At 38.6% G+C, this 19899-nt stretch overlaps 1 pseudogene; it reads left to right on the top strand.

The window, feature by feature from the left end:
* The first annotated feature begins 212 nt into the window (after nt 1-212).
* On the top strand, nt 213-19200 carry LOC124965343 (DNA damage-binding protein 2-like; annotated as a pseudogene).
* Nucleotides 19201-19899: the final 699 nt, after the last annotated feature.

The following is a 19899-nucleotide window of genomic DNA, read 5'->3' as shown; positions in this document are numbered from 1 at the left end:
AGAAGCAGCTGAAATATTACTGAAGCAATTGGCTTTTGAAAATGCTAATCCTACATGCCAGGCCTTATTAAGACCAATTAGAAGAACTGGCTCTCTTTCAGACTATATTAAAACCTGTATGGACAGCAGCCCAGCTCGTATTCAAGGAATGGCTATGGCTGCTGCCTTACAAGGAAAAACTTATTCACAATATCTTAAAGGTATTAATCAAAATGTTAATGCTCCTAGGCCTGCTGGTCGTCCTGGCAGGCCTCAAGGTAATTGTTTTTCTTGTGGACAACTTGGGCATTTTGCTAAGGATTGTCCTAATCCTAAGAATCCAATTGTGCCAGCTCCAGTGGCCCCTGAGAATACTGCCGGGGGAACTGTAACTCCTCCTAAAACAATTTGTCCTAAATGTCAAAAAGGATTTCATTGGACTCGTGCATGTAGATCCAGAGTTCATAAAGATGGCCATTTGCTTAATGGACTAGGACAAGGAGGTTCAAACATGCCTCCTATAAAACAGTCAAGGCAAAATTATCCAGGATTTCAAGCCAATAAATCTTATCCAAAAAACGGGATGAGGGGCCTTCCCCAGGTCCCTCCAAACAATTGGGGATCCCCCAATCCATTTGTAGGACAACAATTAATGACCTGGCCAGAGGAACCCCAGGAAGTGCAGGATTAGATCTGCCTTCCTCTCAGCATTTAATTATTACTCCAGAATCAGAGGTTACTTTAATCCCAACAGGCATATTTGGCCCTTTGCCTGAGGGACGTATGGGCCTAATAATAGGAAGAAGTTCTATAGCAAAAGCAGGAATCCAGGTAATACCTGGTGTAGTAGATTCAGATTGTTTAGGAGAAATAAAAATTATGGCCTATCCCCCATATAAGACAGTACAGATTTTTCCTTAACAGAGAATTGCTCAGTTATTGTTAATACCCTATCTTAAACTTCCAAATCAAGTACTAGCCCCAGAAAGGAAAGAGGGTTTTGGACCAACTAATACTGTGGCCTGTATACAAAAAAATTCAGAACAAAGACCTATGAAAGCTATAGAAATAAATGGCAAAAGATTCAAAGGACTGCTAGATACAGGAGCGGACATAACTTGTATTGCAGCTCATGATTGGCCTCCTAGCTGGCCAACTACTAAATCCCCTTCTACTTTCATGGGGCTTGGATTAGCCTCCAATGTGGCAAAAAGCTCTGTTATGTTACATTGGAGAGACAAAGAAAAAACTGGGACTTTTCAACCATATGTTGTTCCTTCTCTCCCCTTTACGTTATGGGGAAGAGATTTAATGGAACAACTTAATATTACTTTAACTGATGAACAGGAGGAAAGTACAGCTTTTTCATAGGGGCCTCTGGTACCAGGCAGGCTGACCCAATTATCTGGAAGGAAAACCAACCAGTATGGGTGGAACAGTGGCCCTTATCAAAAGAAAAACTCAAAGCAGCCACAAAATTAGTACAGGAACAATTACAGTTAGGACATATAGAGCCATCTAATAGTCCATGGAATACACCTATATTTGTTATAAAGAAAAAATCAGGAAAATGGAGATTACTGCAGGATCTAAGAGCAGTTAATAATACAGTGGAGACTACGGGGGCACTTCAGCCTGGCCTCCCTTCTCCTGTGGCTGTCCCTAAAGGCTATCATATTATAATCATTGATTTACAAGATTGCTTCTTTACTATTCCTTTAGCTAAACTAGATAGATGGCGTTTTGCTTTTAGTTTACCATTGCCTAACTTACAAAGGCCTTATCAAAGATTTCAATGGAAAGTATTACCTCAAGGAATGAAAAATAGTCCTACATTATGTCAAAAGTTTGTAGATCAATCCTTACTTAATTGTAGACAAAAGTATCCAGACTGCTATATGATTCATTATATGGATGATATATTGATTGCACATTCTCAAAGCCATTTGTTACAAATAATATTACAGGATTTAATTAAAGATTTACAGAGGTGGGATCTGATAGTGTCTCCTGAAAAAATTCAACAGGAACCTCCTTATAATTATCTAAGAAGAACTATAAAAACAGATTGTGTCAGTTCTCAAAAGTTACAAATTCGAAAAGACAAATTATTAACATTAAATGATTTTCAAAAATTATTGGGAGATATAAATTGGATTATACCTTATTTAAAACTCTCAACTAACGATTTAAAACCTTTGTTTGAAATACTAAAGGGTGATTCAGATCCTAACTCAAGTAGAGTATTAACTAAAGAAGGAGAACAAGCCTTGCAAGTTGTTGAAACTGCAATTCAAAAACATTACTTGCAACAAGTTAATTATAACTTGCCTTGGGGTTTTATTGTGCTAAAAACGAAACATACTCCAACAGGTTGTTTATGGCAAAATGATCCACTTGAATGGATACACTTACCAGTATCAGGAAAGAAAATATTAATGTCTTATCCTACTATGGTAGCTTCTTTGGTATTAAAGGCCAGATTTAGAAGTAAAGAATTGTTTGCTTGTGAAATGCATGAAATAATTATTCCTTACACAAGAGAACAATTTGACCAATTATTACAAATTGATGATCAATGGGCTATTGCATTTCTAAATTTTACAGGAAAAATTTCTTTCCACTTGCCCAATAATCCTTTACTACATTTTTTTACTTCAAACAGAAATAATATTTTCTAAATGGTGCTCCTCAACTCCAATTAACAATGCTATGTTAATATTTACAGATGGGTCATCAAATGGAAAAGCAGTTACAATAATTAATTCTCAACCCACAGTACAATGGACATAAGAAACTTCTGCACAAAGAGCTGAATTAGAAGCAGTCGTCTATGCTTTCAAGACTGTTGCTCAGGGCTGGGGAGATAGCTCAGCTGGTAGAGTGCAAGCACAAGGCCCTGAGTTCGATCCCCAGTACCGCAAAAAAAAAAAAAAAAAAAAAAAAAAGACTGTTGCTCAACCCTTTAACTTGTACACAGACTCACTATACATTGTTAAACTGTTTCCAACCATAGAAATAGCAACGCTCTCCTTTTCATCTAAAATTATACATAGGCTACAAGAATTTCAATATCTAATTCATAACAGAACTTCACATTTCTTTATAGGTCATATTCGGGGACATTCTGGATTACCTGGTCCCCTTGCTCAGGGGAATACCCATGCTGATCACTTAACTAAAAATTTTATTTTAACAGCTATAGAAGAAGCTATTATATCACACAAAAATCATCATCAAAATTCATCTGCCTTACAAAAACAATTCCATATTTCTAGAGAAGAAGCTAGAACTATTGTTAAAAATTGTCATGTTTGTCCTAAATTTATTCCTCCTTCACAGATGGGAGTTAATCCTTGAGGACTTTTACCTAATGTCTTATGGCAAATGGATGTAACTCATATATCAGAATTTGGAAAATTGTCTTATGTTCACATTACAGTCGATACCTTTTCTCATGTTATTGTGGCCTCAGCCAGAACTGGGGAAGCCTACAAGGATGTGATTCAACATTTATTCCTTTGTTTTTCTGTTTTAGGAATGCCTAAAAAATTAAAAACTGATAATGCTCCTGCTTATACATCAAAACCATTTAAAGATTTCTGTTCCAGATTTAATATTTCTCATTCTACAGGAATTCCTTATAACCCACAAGGACAAGCAATAGTAGAAAGGAGCCATCAAAGATTAAAACTACAAATAAATAAGTTAAAAGAGGGAGAGCTTAAATACTCTTCTCCACATCATATTTTACAACATGCTTTATTTGTTTTAAATCATCTAAATACTGACAAGGAGGGAAATAACTACAATGATGAGACATTGGGAAAGTAAAAGGTCAAAACAAAGTTTAGTAAAAAGGAAAGATTTATTATCTGGTAAATGGAGAGGACCTGATGTCTTGCTGACATTCGGTCGAGGCTATGCTTGTGTATTTCCACAGGATGCTGAAACACCTTTGTGGATTCCAGACAAATTGATACGTCACTACAATGAGCCCTATTCGAAGGAGGAAGAACAAAAAGTATTGGATCCCTTACCAACCCAATCAAACGGACGAAGACGGGCTAGTATTCAAGATGAAAAGATTGCGTCTTGCACAATCATCCACAACTCGCAACTCAAACCTGCCGACTAGGGGACAAATGAAACGCCTGACTGCCACTGCTGAACACATGGTGAACAGCTCCAGAAAACCTAAAACCCCAGAGGCTTTGTTTTTTGCATTGATTGCTCTCATTTCGACTCAGGTACTGCCTATTCATGCTTATGATAATGAAGGGAAAGCTTACTGGACCTATTTTCCAAATCCTCCCTTACTGCATCCAACTACTTGGAGTAGATCTAATATTAAAGTATTTACTAATGAGCCTCAATTACTTGGAGGGATTTCAGATTCTTTAATACCACATAAAATAGCATCTACAATTACATTTCATGGAATTACTGAAGAGACACCAATGTGCTTTAGTACAGATAATCTACATGTGCCATTGGGATGTCTCCCTTTAAGTTATAGGACTTACATTACTGATTCTCCAGGAGAAGAAGACAACGAAAGAGATATATGGTCCCTAGAGATAACCTCACTTGGATATGCTAATTATAATGATACAAATATTTCAGTGGCTTTACCGCCTCCTTTCAAACTGTGTGACGACTTTAACAGTCGTAAAGACAGCTCTTGGAATCTACTCAATTTAGAAACAGATTTCCCAAAATGGTTTGAATGTGGTTTTCATCATACTGCACTACAGTTTAAGCCACAAGGCTCTGCTACTACTATTACAGATTATTCTGTGTCTTCTCCTGATTTTGATTATAAACTTTGGTTAAAGATAAGATGGAATAAAACGTTACATTTTAATTTTAACCCTTTTCTTACCAATGAGCCTATTCATAGATGGTTTACTCCTGGATGGGTAACACCCATCTATCGGAGTGACCTTATAAATGGTAAATTCTCTTACTTTCCTGAGTTGTATAAACTATTAGCAGCTACTAATATAGTATTATTACAAAGACCTAAGTTAAGTAAACCTAATGACTTTGCAGTACGTGCTTGTATAAATGCTCCTCATGCTATTCTTATGTCTACCATAAATAATTTCAATATCACTAAAAATAAGGAAGCTTATAACATTTATTGCCATGATTGTCTTCTTACTAATTGTATTAATTCAACCATGTCTAAAGATTTAAAGGTGTTTTTAATTGTACATCAGCCTAATTATGTTATATTGCCAGTTAATCTTACACAATCTTGGTATGATGACCCAGGTGTTGAAATTTTAAAAACAGTTAATGAACTTTTAAGACCAAAAAGATTTGTTGCAGCTTTGTTCCTAGGAATAACAGCTTTTATCAGTATAATCACTTCTTTAGCTCTCTCGACCACAGCGCTTGTACAGGAAATTCATACTGCTTCACACGTAAATGATTTATCTCATAATGTCTCTGTGGCTTTAGCAGCACAAGAACAAATTGATAAAAAATTAGAAACAAGAATTAATGCTCTTGAAGAAGCTATTCTCTTTATGGGAAATGAGATTCAAAATATTCAAACTAGAATGACCACTAGATGTCATGCTAACTACAAATGGATTTGTATTACTCCCTTAAAGGTTGATAATAATACTAATTGGGAACAAGTTAAAACTCACCTTAAAGGAGTTTGGAATAATACTAATATAGCACCAGATATCAATGCTTTACAACTACAAATAAAAATGTTAAGTCAGGCTCATCTCTCGGTTGTTCCAGCAGATAATTTGGCCTCCCAAATGTTTCATAATATAAAAACAACTATATTTAATAGTACATTCCTAAATACAATATTACAATATGGCTTGATTGGAGTATGTATTTTAATTTTAATTCTTTGTCTTCCAGTCATCCTCCAAGTAATCCTCAGACTAGTCAAGAGAATAAAAATTCAAGAAGCCCTCTTCACTTTACAAAATAAAAAAGGGGGAGCTGCAGGGGTGTCTGGAATTCCATCCAGTGCTTGACAAAGATCCTCTGGAGGATGATTGCAAAGGCTCATCCTAAAAGGAATTGCCGGATGTTTTGCTCCAGAGCATGGTGTTTTCTCTGCTGTGTCTTTCTGATAATATATTACTCATTTCAGTCTGAATGGATTGCTTAAGGGGACGAGGGGAATACAACAAAAATTCCAGAAAATATTACCTACAATCTGAAAAACAATGGGTCTTTACCACTAACAAAATCAAAAATAATTTTGCAACCGTGCAATGAGTCCCTGAAAGCCTCTGGAGAAAATAGTTATAGATCTGCCTTTGTCTCCAACAGGCTAGTTAAATTCTAACGATGGTGGTGGGGTAGAAGAATAAGGTTTCACAACATTCCTTCCTTCCTACAAAGAATAGGTCACCCCTATAATAAACGTTGGTGCACAATGCCCTGTTCTGGAAAAAAAAAAAAAAGCTACATAAGACAAGGTAATCTATTCAGTAAAAAAACTTGGCCACTAGAACCATTGGGACCGCTGCCCTCCTGTAGCCCTTAACTCAGCAATTTAGATATTAACCAGATGGACCTAGTAGAGATGGTCACATGAGATTACTTGTCTATCGCTTTGACCGTGAAAATAATAAGAATAGTCTTAGGTCACATAGAGTTTAGATATTAAGGAAATAAACATTGTATTAGCTCATGACATAGTTAGATATTCTTAAAACAATTGTGATTAGGTAAGGATAATCTGTAAGGTTGCTATTTTCTGCCTATGCTTTGGAAACTTCTTTAATATTAACCACAAGACTGTCATTATAGCCTGAAGAAAAATGTATATAAACCCAGCCTTCCCCAGAATAAAGTGGGAGTGATTGCACCAGAACTAGAGTCTGTGTCTTTCATTCTCCATCCATCGCCGATGCTGTCTCCCTGTGCCCCGTTTACCTGTGTGGAACCCATGGACTCCTGCTAGGGCTGGACCCCGGCAAGCTCAACAGAGAATTTAGAGCTCATTCATTTTTGCTGCAGGGTAGCTGCATGTTATATGGCAGAAGGAAGTATGGATGAACAGTTTCATTTGGGACCAGTTTTGACAATCGGTGGTCAGTCACCCCACCATCAAATATTGGCACTTTACAAGTTCTCAAAACCAGACACCTTTGATGGCCACCAGGAAGGGAAGAAAGGGTAAGGTTCCATGACCTTCTACTCGGTTACAATCATAATGCCAGACACAATTAAAGCAGCTGGATAGCTCAGGTGAGAACATATTAAAGAACATATTAAATCAGACAAACTTAAGACTGAATCTTTAAGAATCTCCCTGTAATTTGCTCCTTTATTTATTTATTTTTTTGGGTGCTGGGGATCAAACCCAGGGCCTTGTGCTTACAAGGCAAGCACTCTACCGACTGAGCTATCTCCCCAGCCCCCAATTTGCTCCTTTAATGAGTAATTTTCTTCTCCTCCAGGATATAAATCTAAACTTATATTTGTAATTGTAGTCAAAAAGGTAGGCAAATATTTGCATATTATTTATAAGGATCCTAAAGAGATTAGCTATCCTATAGGTAATTCAAAGGGTGCTTTTCTTTTTTCTTGAATGGGTACAATGTTAAATATTTGTTGCACAGAAAAAAGTAAAATGAAGCTTTAATAACAAATGCCCAGCCCAATGGGAATGAATAAGCAATTACATACAAAAATATGAATGAACCTAAAAACATAAAACTGATGAAGTCTGACACATACTCCACATATTCCATGGATATGAAGTACAAAACAGGCAAACCAATCAATGGTAGAAGTTAGAATACCGGGTACTGACGGAATACAAGAAGAGTCTCTGGGATGCTGGTAATGTTTCACTTCTTTATCTGAATTCTGGTTACAAAAGTTGTTTCATTTGTGAAAAGTTCACCATGCTGTACACTTACAATTTGTGCACCTCTCAGTATGTGTGATATACTTCAATAAAAGTTTCAAAAAAAAAAAATGCTCAACTCAATTACAAATTCACTGGTAGTTTGAGGGAGCAGACTAACTGACTGTAATTGTGCCACTGACCTGGCAATCCATCATACAGGCCCTTTCTGGATCTAGCACTTTCCCCAGGCACCTGGTGTCTGTCATGAATAAAGACTTGTTGCTTAGAGGAACTCACCTAGCTGCACTACAAAAATATAACATTCTCGAATTAACTGTGTGTCCTATGAATTGCCACTGAGTGGCATGAAATTAGCAGAACTGACATCACTCAGTTAAGCAGCCATCAGAAAAGTCACATGAATGCAATCTATGAAGAAAATGTAAATTAGGATTCACAGCTGTGGGGCCCCCTCCCTGGAGGAAGAATTTTAACTTTTCTGGTTTTTTTTTTTTTTTTTGTCTTTAAAATGAGAGGTTAAGAAGAGATGACCACTAAGATTCTTCCCAGCTCTTGAAATTCTGTGCACTATTCAGTTTGAACAAACTTGTGCATCAAATCCATTCAAAGATAAGGAACGGAAAGTGAATACTTGCATACTGTTATATTTCTAAGTAACTCACACTTTTGTTTCAGGAATAAGTGTTTAGATAAAAAAAATGAATTCAACATAAAAAAAATTACATGTTAGAGAACTAGTATTCATTCAGCCTATATGAATATATATATATATATATATATATATATATATATATATAGTGTGTGTGTGTGTGTGTGTGTGTGTGCTGTAGAAGGTGATGACAATCGTATAAATGTACTATATATATATATATATATATATATATATATATATATATGATTGGCAGGGGGAAAAAGTCACATTAGAATCAATCCATGTTATACCTGAAAACTAATAAAAGTATATACTATATACCATGCTAGGCTCCTCCAGTCTTGGGTGAAATTCTTTCCAATTCTAGGAATTACCTGGAATCTCATGATAGTTGTAAATATAGAATTTAGGTTTTTTTCTTCCTTGATGTTGAATATGTTGTTCTAAACCACTCTTACCTGAAAAAGTTGCATGGAGGTCAACTTTAGGAAGTGTTCACAGAAGGCATTTAGGAATGGAGAAGTAGTTTTAATTAGTCCTATTACTAATTAAAGAAATATGTTTGTCATATTAATTTGCTATATGACTTTTTTGTCTGATTTAATATGTTCTTGAACATGCAACATTTTGGGCAGCCTTTGCTAATGTGTCTAATATACTGAAATAAAGCTTTCTAAATTCTAAATTCACTTTTTAGGGGGATGGGAGAGAAATGGATATAATTTGGCAGGAGAAAATAGGACTCCTCCTATCCCTTCCTGCTAGGAGTGGTATTTCTCACTGTGATTTGTGGATGACATTTACCTTTTTCTGTCATCATTTTCCTTCCATATACTCACAATACTTCTTTATCTAAGAAAACTATCTCTTAGAGGGTCGACAGGATATTTATAGAGAAATTTAATTCCCAAGGCAATATATTTTATTTAATTTCTTCCACAGAATCTGGGTAAGCAAATTTTCCTCTTCATAAATGATCTATCATGGTGGTCAATCTGTGCTACGAGTGAGGGCTTGAACACAAAATGTTAAGGCCCAGGGAGGAGAACTTTGTCACAGGGATAGTCAACACTGCATAGATCTTGATTCATAAAATTTAGTAAAAGACAGTGAGATGGCCCTTAAATGAGCTTTGTTCTACAAAACTCAACACTCTTCTACCATATAAATAATTTGTGATTGTCTATTGTTTTATCTGACTCTTCTCTCTCTTCCATTAACAAAAATAATTTTTTTTTCTGGGAAAATTTCCTTTAATAAAAAACAGTTCTAGTACATTTATACAATTGTCATCACCTTCTACAGCACACAATAGGAAAGTAAAAAATACAGGGCAACCTAGACACACACAGTATAAAAATGCAATGATCCATCCAAGTGGGAGGCCTCAGGGATACAGGAGGGCAGTAAACCTGGTAGGCTGCTCTTCTGGAGGGCTGAAAGGACACTGGGAAGACTTGAAAAACAGTATTAAAACAAAACAAAAACAAAACCACAGGGGCTGGGGGTGTAGCTCAGCAGGAGAGCTCTTGCCCAGCATGCTCAAGGCCTTGGGTTCAATTCCAAGCACCACGAAAATAAAACAAAAAATGGGGTGCAATTTTTTTTTATTCTACTCTTCTTCCCTCTTCCTGTCCTTCTCCCCTCAATCCCCTTCCTCGATTCCACTGATCTTCTATTTTCATGGGCTTTTCACCACTTTTCTCCCCTTATTTTGATCTAGCTCCTGCATAGAGAGAAAATATTCAACACTTAACATTCTGGGGTTTTAATTTTAATTAAAGGGGAAGCAAAATGAAAAGATTTGGTGAAATCTCTGCCTAGTTAAGTATAAAATGAAAAATCATGTCCAGGAGAGAACACTAAAGGTGTGACCAAGTGACCATTCCCTGAAGAGATTAATATGAATACAAGGATGCCAGGCCCTACTCATTGAGGCAATGAAGGAATGACCCTGAAGGCAGTTTGGAGTTCTTTGAGGCAACCTAGGAACTTAAGGGCAACATTTACAGAGAGAAGCCCACTGGTCTTCCTCATTAACTTCCCTGTCCTGCCTCTACTCCCTGCATTCCAGCGAAGTGCCCCTTGGCCATACCACCACAACTATGGCTTGAACTGGCCCAGGTGCAGCTCAGGCTACTGCCCTGGGAGGTACAAGCTATAAATATCCAAGGCCTCCATGTGGTGCTAATTCAGCAGGTTTGTAAAAGACAAGAGCTAGAGTTGCTTGGTTTCCTTCACCTCAATTTCAAAGGATGTCATGGACAGCCTTGGGGTGGAATTGCCATAGAGAATGTCACCTGGGTGATGCCTAGAGGAGCCACAGTGGAGGTACCAGCATGCAGCTCCAGGCTAGGAGAACTGAAGACTCACTCCAAACTGTGAGAGCTGTGGAGTGCTCAGTGCCTGAGGCCGTAGGGACCCTGTCTCTACCCCAGTGTAACCAGAAGATAGAAGATGGAGTCAAGAAAGATTATCCTGGAGCTTTAAGATTTCATTCTGCTTTTCCTGCTGTGTTTTGGACTTTCTGGGTCAGTGTTTTTGTTTAAATCTAAACCCTCCAAAACCTCATGCTTTGAAAGCATGATTCCCAATTCAGGGATATTCCAAGATAGGACTTTGATGAGAGTGGAAACCTCATCAACCGATTAATATATTTGATGGATTAATAATTTGAATGGACTACTCAGTAACTGTAAGCAAGTAGGGTGTGGCTAGAGGAAGTAGGTCACTAGGGACATGCCCTTGTTCCTGACTCCTCACTCTCTCTTTTTTTTTTTAATTTATTTTTATTGTAAACAAATGGGATACATGTTGTTTCTGTTTGTACATGGAGTAACAGCACACCATTTGCATATTCATACATTTACATAGAGTAATGATGTTTGATTCATTCCATTATTTTTTTCCTTCCCCCCACCCCTTCCACCTCTCTTTTCCCTCTATACAGTCCCTCCTTCCTCCATTCTTGCCCCCCTCCCACCCCCCATTATGTGTCATCATCCCCTTATGAGTGAAATCATTCGCCTTTTGGATTTTTGAGATTGGCTTATCTCAATTAATATGATATTCTCCAATTTCATCCATTTGCCTGCAAATGCCATAATTTTATTATTCTTTATAGTTGAGTAATATTCCATTGTATATATATACCACAGTTTCGTTATCCATTCATCAATTGAAGGACATCTAGGTTGGTTCCACAGTCTGGCTATTGTGAATTGAGCAGCTATGAACATTGATATGGCTGTATCTCTGTAGTATGCTGACTTTAAGTCCTTTGGGTATAGGCCCAGGAGTGGGATAGCTGGGTCAAATGGTAGGTCCATTCCAAGATTTTAAGGAATCTCCACACTGCTTTCCACAGTGGCTGCACTAATTTGCAGCCCCACCAGCAATGTATGAGTGTACCTTTTTCCGCACATCCTCGCCAACACCTATTGTTGCCTGTGTTCTTGATAATCGTCATTCTAATTGGGGTGAGATGGAATCTTAGTGTAGTTTTGATTTGCATTTCTCTTATTACTAAAGATGGTGAACATTTTTTCATATGTTTGTTGATTGCTTGTAGATCTTCTTCTGTGAAGTGTCTGTTCATATCCTTAGCCCATTTGTTGATTAGGTTATTTGTATTCTTCGTGTAGAGTTTTTTGAGTTCTTTATATATTGTGGAAATTAGTGCTCTATCTGAAGTATGAGTGGCAAAGATATTCTCCCACTCTGTAGGCTCTCTCTTCGCATTGCTGATAGTTTCCTTTGCTGAGAGAAAGCTATTTAGTTTGAATCTATCCCAGTTATTGATTCTTGCTTTTATTTCTTGCTCTATGGGAGAGTCCTGTTAAGGAAGTCTGGTCCTAAGCCAACAAGTTGAAGATTTGGACCTACTTTTTCTTCTATAAGATGCAGGGTCTCTGGTCTGATTTCAAGGTCCTTGATCCATTGTGAGTTGATTTTTGTGCAAGGTGAGAGATAGGGGTTTAGTTTCATTCTGTTGCATATGGATTTCCAGTTTTCCCAGCACCATTTGTTGAAGAGGCTATCTTTTCTCCATTACATATTTTTGGCACCTTTGTCTAGTATTAGAAAATTGTATTTATTTGGGTTTGTGTTCGTGTCCTCTATTCTGTACCATTGATCTACCTGTCTATTTTGGTGCCAATACCATGCTGTTTTTGTTGCTATTGCTTTGTAGTATAGTTGAAGTTCTGGTATTGCGATACCCCCTGTTTCATTCTTCCTGCTAAGGATTGCTTTAGCTATTCTGGGTTTCTTATTCTTCCAGATGAATTTCATAATTGCTTGCTCTATTTTTGTAAGGTACATCATTGGGATTTTAATTGGAATTGCATTGAATCTGTATAGCACTTTAGGTAGTATGTCCATTTTGACAATATTAATTCTGCCTATCCAAAACATGGGAGATCTTTCCATCTTCTAAGGTCTCCCTTAATTTCTTTCTTCAATGTTTTGTAGTTTTCATTGTAGAGATCTTTTACCTCTTTGGTTAGATTGATTCCCAAGTATTTTATTTTTTTTGAGGCTATTGCAAATGGGGTTGTTTTCCTCATTTCCCTTTCAGCTGTTTCGTCGCTTGCATATAAAAATGCTTTAGATTTATGCGTGTTGATTTTATAGCCTGCTATTTTGCTGAATTCATTGATGAGGTCTAGAAGTTTTCTGGAGGAGGTTTTTGGATCCTCTAAGTATAGAATCATGTCATCCGCAAATAGTGACAGCTTAAGTTCCTCTTTTCCTATTCGTATCCCTTTAATTTCTTTAGTCTGCCTAATTGCTCTGGCTAGAATTTCGAGGACAATGTTGAATAGAAGTGGTGAAAGAGGACATCCCTGTCTTGTTCCCATTTTTAAAGGGAATGGTTTCAGTTTTTGTCCATTAAGAATGATGTTGGCCATGGGCTTAGCATAAATAGCCTTTACAATGTTCAGGTATGTTCCTACTATCCCTATTTTTTCTAGTGTTTTGAGCATGAAGGGGTGTTGTATTTTGTCAAACGCTTTTTCTGTGTCAATTGAAGTAACCATATGATTCTTATCCTTAAGTCTATTGACATGATGGATTACGTTTATTGATGTACGGATGTTAAATCATCCTTGCATTCCAGGGATGAACCCCACTTGGTCGTGGTGCACAATTTTTTTAATATGGTTTTGGATACGGTTTGCCAATATTTTGTTAAGGATCTTTGCATCTATATTCATCAAGGATATTGGTCTAAAATTTTCTTTCCTTGATGTGTCTTTTCCTGGTTTGGGTATAAGGGTGATATTAGCTTCATGGAATGAGTTCAAAAGGGTACCCTCCTTTTCTATTTCCTGGAATACTTTGAGAAGTATTGGAATGAGTTCTTCTTTGAAGGTCTTGTAGAACTCAGCTAAGAATCCATTTGGTTCTGGGCTTTTTGGATGGTAGATTTTTAATGGCTTCTTCTATTTCATTGTTTGATATTGATCTGTTTAAATTGTGTATGTCCTCCTGGTTCAGTTTGGGAGGATCATATGTCTCTAGAAATTTGTTCAATGTCTTTGGTAGTTTCTATTTTGTTGGAATACAGATTTTCAAAGTAGCTTCTCATTATGTTCTGTATCTCAATGGTGTGGGTCGTGATATTTCCTTTTGCATCATGTATTTTAGTAATTTGAGTCTTCTCTCTCCTTCTCTTTGTTAGTGTGGCTAAAGGGTTGTCTATTTTGTTTACTTTCTCAAAGAACCAACTTTTTGTTTTGTCAATTTTTTGAATTGTTTCTTTTGTTTCAATTTCATTGATTTCAGCTCTGATTTTAATTATTTCCTGTCTTCTACTACTTTTGCTGTTATTCTGTTCTTCTTTTTCTAGGGCTTTGAGCTGTAATGTTAGGTCATTTAGTTGTTGACTTTTCATTCTTTTCTGGAATGCGCTCCATGCAATGAATTTTCCTCTTAGTACCGCTTTCATAGTGTCCCAGAGATTTTGATGTGTTGTATCATCATTCTCTATCGCGTTCCCTCTGCCCGCAGAGAGAGACACGACAAACGTATGAAGCTTTGGAAGTTTATTGTGCACAGTCTTCCTTTCTTTCCCTCTTTTCTATCCCTTTCTCTCTTTTCTTTCTCTCGCTCTCTTTCCCTCTGCTTAACTCTCGCCTGCTTCGGTCGCTCCGCTTCTCCCGCTCGGCTCACACCTGCTTCGGCCGCTCCGCTTCTCCCACTCGGCTCTCGCCCTCGCTCGCACTCTTCTTCCTCGCTTCTACTCCTACTCTCAGCTTCTCTGCTCTCAGCTTCTCTCACTCATCAAGCTTATATACACTTCAACCAATCAGGGGAGAGCACACGAGGTAAACGCGCGGACAGCTGCAGGCATAGAATAGGTACACGAGGGGGGCATGCTCTAATCACATCGTTAACTAGCCAATCATTGGAATTCGCTGGTTGTTTACTGTATAGCTGGCCGCTTTTGGCTCAGCGCCAGGCGCCATCTTGACCGTGCCCAAGGCTGGGGGTCCCGGAAACCCCGACAATTCTCATTGACCTCTAAGAATTTTTTTTATCTCCTCCCTGATGTTTTCTGTTATCCATGTTTCATTCAATAGCATATTATTTAGTCTCCTGGTGTTGGAGTAATTTCTGTTTTTATTTTGTCATTGATTTCTACTCTCAACCCATTATGAGCTGATAGAACACAAGGCAGTATCTCTATTTTTTTTGCATTTCCTAAGGGCTGCTTTCTGGCATAGCATATGGTCTATTTTTGAGAAGGTTCCATGTGCTGCTGAGAAGAAAGTGAATTCACATGTTGATGGATGGAATATTCTGTATATGTCTATTAAGTCTAGGTTATTGATTGTGTTATTGAGTTCTATGTTTTCTTTGGTTGGATTTTGTGTGGAAGATCTATCCAGTGGTGACAGCGGTGCATTAAAGTCACCCAGAATTACTGTGTTGTGGTCTATGTGATTCTTGAAATTGAGAAGGATTTGTTTGATGTACAGGGATGCACCATTGTTTGGGGCATAAATATTTACTATCGTTATGTCTTCCTGATTTATGGTTCCCTTAAGCAGTATGAAATGTCCTTCTTTATCCCTTCTGACTAACTTTTGCTTGAAGTCCACTTTATCTGATATAAGGATGCAAACCCCTGCTTTTTTACTGAGTCCATGTGCGTGGTAGGTTTTTTCCCATCCTTTCACCTTTAGTCTGTGGGTGTCTTTTTCTACGAGATGAGTCTCTTGCAGGCAGCATATTGTTGGGTCTTTCTTTTTAATCCATTCTGCCAGTCTATGTCATTTGATTGATAAGTTTAGGCCATTAACATTCATGGTTATTATTGAGATATGATTTGCATTCCCAGTCATTTGGCTTATTTTTGGTTTTTAAGTTGGCTTGGTTTCTCCTTTGAGTGGTTTTTCTCTAAGGTAGTTCCTCCCTTTGCTGACCTCCATTGTTGTTTTTCATTTCCTCCTCATGGAATATTTTGTTGAGAACATTCTGTAGTGCAGGCTTTCTATTTGTAAATTCTTTTAAATTTTGTTTATCATGGAAGGATTTTATTTCATCTTCAAATCTGAAGGTTAGTTTTGCTGGGTATTGGCAACCATGTTCCTTCAGAGCTTGAAATATGTTGTTCCAGGCCCTTCTAGCTTTTACAGTCTGAGAAGTCCGCTGCTATCCATATTGGTCTCCCCCTATATGTAATCTGATGCTTTTCTCTCATGGCCTTCAAAATCCTATCTTTATTTTGAATTTTAGGCATTTTCTTTATAATGTGCCTTGGTGTGGATCTGTTGTGATTTTGTGCATTTGGTGTTCTGTAAGCCTGTTGTATTTGATTTTCCATTTCATTCTTCAGGTTTGGGAAATTTTCTGATATTATTTCATTGAATAGGTTGTTCATTCCTTTGGTTTGTGTCTCTGTGCCTTCCTCAGTCCCAATAATTCTTAAATTTGGTCTTTTCATGATGTCCTATAGTTCTTGGAGATTCTGTTCATGATTTCTTACCATCTTCTCTGTTTGGGCCACTTTATTTTCAAGATTAAATATTTTGTCCTCATTGTCTGAGGTTCTGTCTTCCAAGTGGTCTAGTCTTTTGGTGATGCTTTCCATTGAGTTTTTTATTTGGTTTATTGTCTCCTTCATTTCAAGGATTTCCTTTTTTTTTTTTTTTTTTTTTTGAGAATCTCTGTCTCTTTATTGAAATAATCTTTTGCTTCCTGTGCTTGCTCTTTCAGCTTATTGGTATTATCATTCATTGCCTGCATTTGCTCTCTTATCTTGTCCTTTGCTTTGCGAATCATCTTAATCATGTATAATCTGAAGTCCTTTTCTGACATTTCTTCTAACATACTGTCATTGGATTCTATTAATATAGAATCTAGATTTGTTTGGATCATTTTCTTCCCTTGTTTTTTCATGTTGTTCATGTATCTTTCCCCTCTAGCAGTGCAGATCTGGGGTATTGCAGATTCCCCCCTATAGGCTTATAGTGGCCCTATAGGTTTCCAAAAACCTTTCTTTAAGGGCAGATCAATATTAGCAGTGCCCAAATCAGACACTATGCAATCCTAGACCAAATAGCCCCTATGGGGACAATAACAAAATTGTCATAGTAAACAAAATGAGTTCAAATATTATCTTCGGTAAAACAAACAGGTGTGCAATAAGGTCTGCAGTTTCTAATGGAGGACAAAGAGGATGCAGAGGGATGTAGAATGTGGCTGTTAATGGGATAAGAAAAGAATATATAGAAATTCTAGAAGATAGAAAGGGTGAGAGTGTAATCAAAAGAAATCGGATGTTAGCATGCAAAAAAAGGGAGAAAGAGACTGAGGGAACAGGTAAACAAAAGGGAAAGAGAGCAAGAAAAGTAAAGAAACAAAAACTTAAATTTTTTTAAAAAGGAGAAAAAAGAAAATCTACTGTATAACAGTCATATATTAATGAAACCTCCCAGTGTTCAGTAGCCTGATGCATGAGAGGTACCTGACAATGAGCTTCAAGGCCCCAGTAGGCATCGCAGGATGGGATTTGCCCCACCCAAAGATCTGAGCTAAGGCTTCCAGGATTATCCAAGATAGCCGCTCTGGCTTCGAAATGTGTTGGCAAATGGGGAGCTGCAGCTCCGGGGTGAATGTGGTCAGCTGGAGGTCCTGGAGACGGGATGCAGTTGGTCCGGCAGGGGTCCTGGAGGTCCAGTGTGTTTGGTGTGGTTGTGGGATCCTGGAAGCCGGGTGCAATCAGTTGGTCTGGGGTCCCGGTGAAAGGGCGCAGTCAGTTGGTCTGGGGTTCCTGGCAGCAGGGAGCAGTCAGTCGATGTGAGGTCCCCAGAGGCAGGGAGTGATCGGTTGGGCTGAGGTAACCTGGAGACGGGGTTCAGTCAATCCGGCACAGTAACCCTTCGCTCCAAGGACGCGATAGCTCCCAAGAAATGCCCAGAAGCCCAGAAGACCCCCAGCGTGGTGATGCGCCTCCAGAGCAAGAGAAGTCCCCAGAAGCTGGAGCCTGAGGCCAAGAAGCTCAGAGTGAAGGGCTCTGGTTCTAGCAGGAGGTATGACTCAGGCTGCCTTTGGGCAGGGTTGGCTAGCCTGCAGGTCCTGCCACCACGCAGCAGCATCATCAGGGTCTGCTAGCAGCTTAAGCTGGGCAAAGCTGCCTGGCCATCACTACAGCAGGGTCTTCAGCAGTCCTTTTTGCACTCTCTGGCTTCTTACCGGATATTCCAAAAGGTTGCCTCCTTTGACAGAAGGGCTACATCCTTGGCATGGCACCCGACTCATCCCAGCACCCTGGCTGTGGCTTCCAAAGGGGGAGATATCATGCTCTGGAACTTTAGCCTAAAGGAAAAACCCACCTTCATTAAAGGGATTGGAGCTGGAGGGAGCGTCACTGCACTGACGATTAACCTTCTTGATATCAACCAGTTTTTTGCCTGCTCAATGGAGGGAACAACTAGTCTGCAAGACTTTAAAGGCAACACTCTCTGAGTTTTTACCAGCTTAGATACCTGCAACATCTTCTTTTGCAGCCTGGATGTGTCTGCCAACAGCCAAGTGGTGGTCACAGGAGACAACATGGGGCATGTGATCCTGCTGAACACAGATGGCAAGGGACTTTGGAATATCAGAATGCACCAAAAGAAAGTGACCCATGTGGCTCTAAATCCCTGCTGTGATTGGTTACTGGCCACAGCTTCTGTAGATCAGACAGTGAAAATCTGGGACATGCGCCAAATTAGAGGGAAAGTCAGCTTCCTCTACTCACTGTCACACAGGCATCCTGTCAACTCAGCTTGTTTCAACTCTGGTGGAGCCGGGCTCCTGCCCACTGACCAGAAGAGTGAGATCCGAGTTTACTCTGCCTCCCAGTGGGACTGTCCCCTGGGCCTGATCCCACACCCTCACCGTAATTTCCAACACCTAACGCCCATCAAGGCGACCTGGCATCCTCGGTACCATACCACCTCATTGTTGTGGGCTGATACCCAGATCCTAATTTCAAAAGTTGTGCCCATGTGAATTAAGGACGATTGATGTGTTTGATGGAAGCTCTGGGAAGATGATGTGTCAGCTCTGTGACCCAGAATCTTCTGGTATCATTTTCCTCAACAAGTTCAACCCCATGGGGGACATGCTGGCCTCTGCCATGCGTTATCACATTCTCATCTGGAGCCAGGAGGAGGCTAATCCGAGGAATGGAAATGACAGCCATTGAAGAAAGTGTGGGCACAGCCAATGGCTAGGAGGCCACAAATGGACATGAGTGCTATGAAGAGGCAGCTCTCTGTTAATGGGCCAAAAGTATCCAAGTCTTAGGATTGAAGATTGGCACTGTGGGACAGGGACTTGGACATTGGAATGTTACAGCTTTTGACAGCTCCAGAAACTTAGGGTGATCCAGCCACCCAAGGAGTCCCTATTATATCTAGCCTGGAGCCAAGCTTACCCTGAAGCTAAAGTACTTCTCTCCTTTCTGTTAGGTGGTAGCTGAGTGATCAGGGCATGTTTTTTTTTTTTTTTATTTGTACTCACTATTGACAAGGCCAATAAAACCATACCCAACTGAAAAAAAAGAAAGAAAAATTAATATGGAGCAAGATTTTTTTCACCTATGAAGAAATCATATGCAAATTACCAAATTTAGTAAATTTATTACTGAAAGGAAAAAGTTAAAAGCAAAGAGTCCTATAGGCACTAAATGTAGTCTATACATTTATTTTTGCTAGTTCAACTTGATATATTTATGATGATACTTCAAAGTATATTTTATAAGAACTATAAAAGATGTTATAAAGAACTTATGGGGCCGGGGTTGTGGCACAGTACTGGAGCACTTGCCTAGTATGTGTGAATTACTGGGTTGGATCCTCAGCACTACATAACTAAATAAAATAAAAGTATTTGTCAAAAAAAT

The sequence above is a fragment of the Sciurus carolinensis genome, chromosome 15 (genome assembly GCF_902686445.1).
Source record: "Sciurus carolinensis chromosome 15, mSciCar1.2, whole genome shotgun sequence".
Classification (NCBI taxonomy): domain Eukaryota; kingdom Metazoa; phylum Chordata; class Mammalia; order Rodentia; family Sciuridae; genus Sciurus; species Sciurus carolinensis.
Note: the sequence above shows the minus strand (reverse complement) of the source record. Positions and strands in the feature narration are given on the sequence as shown.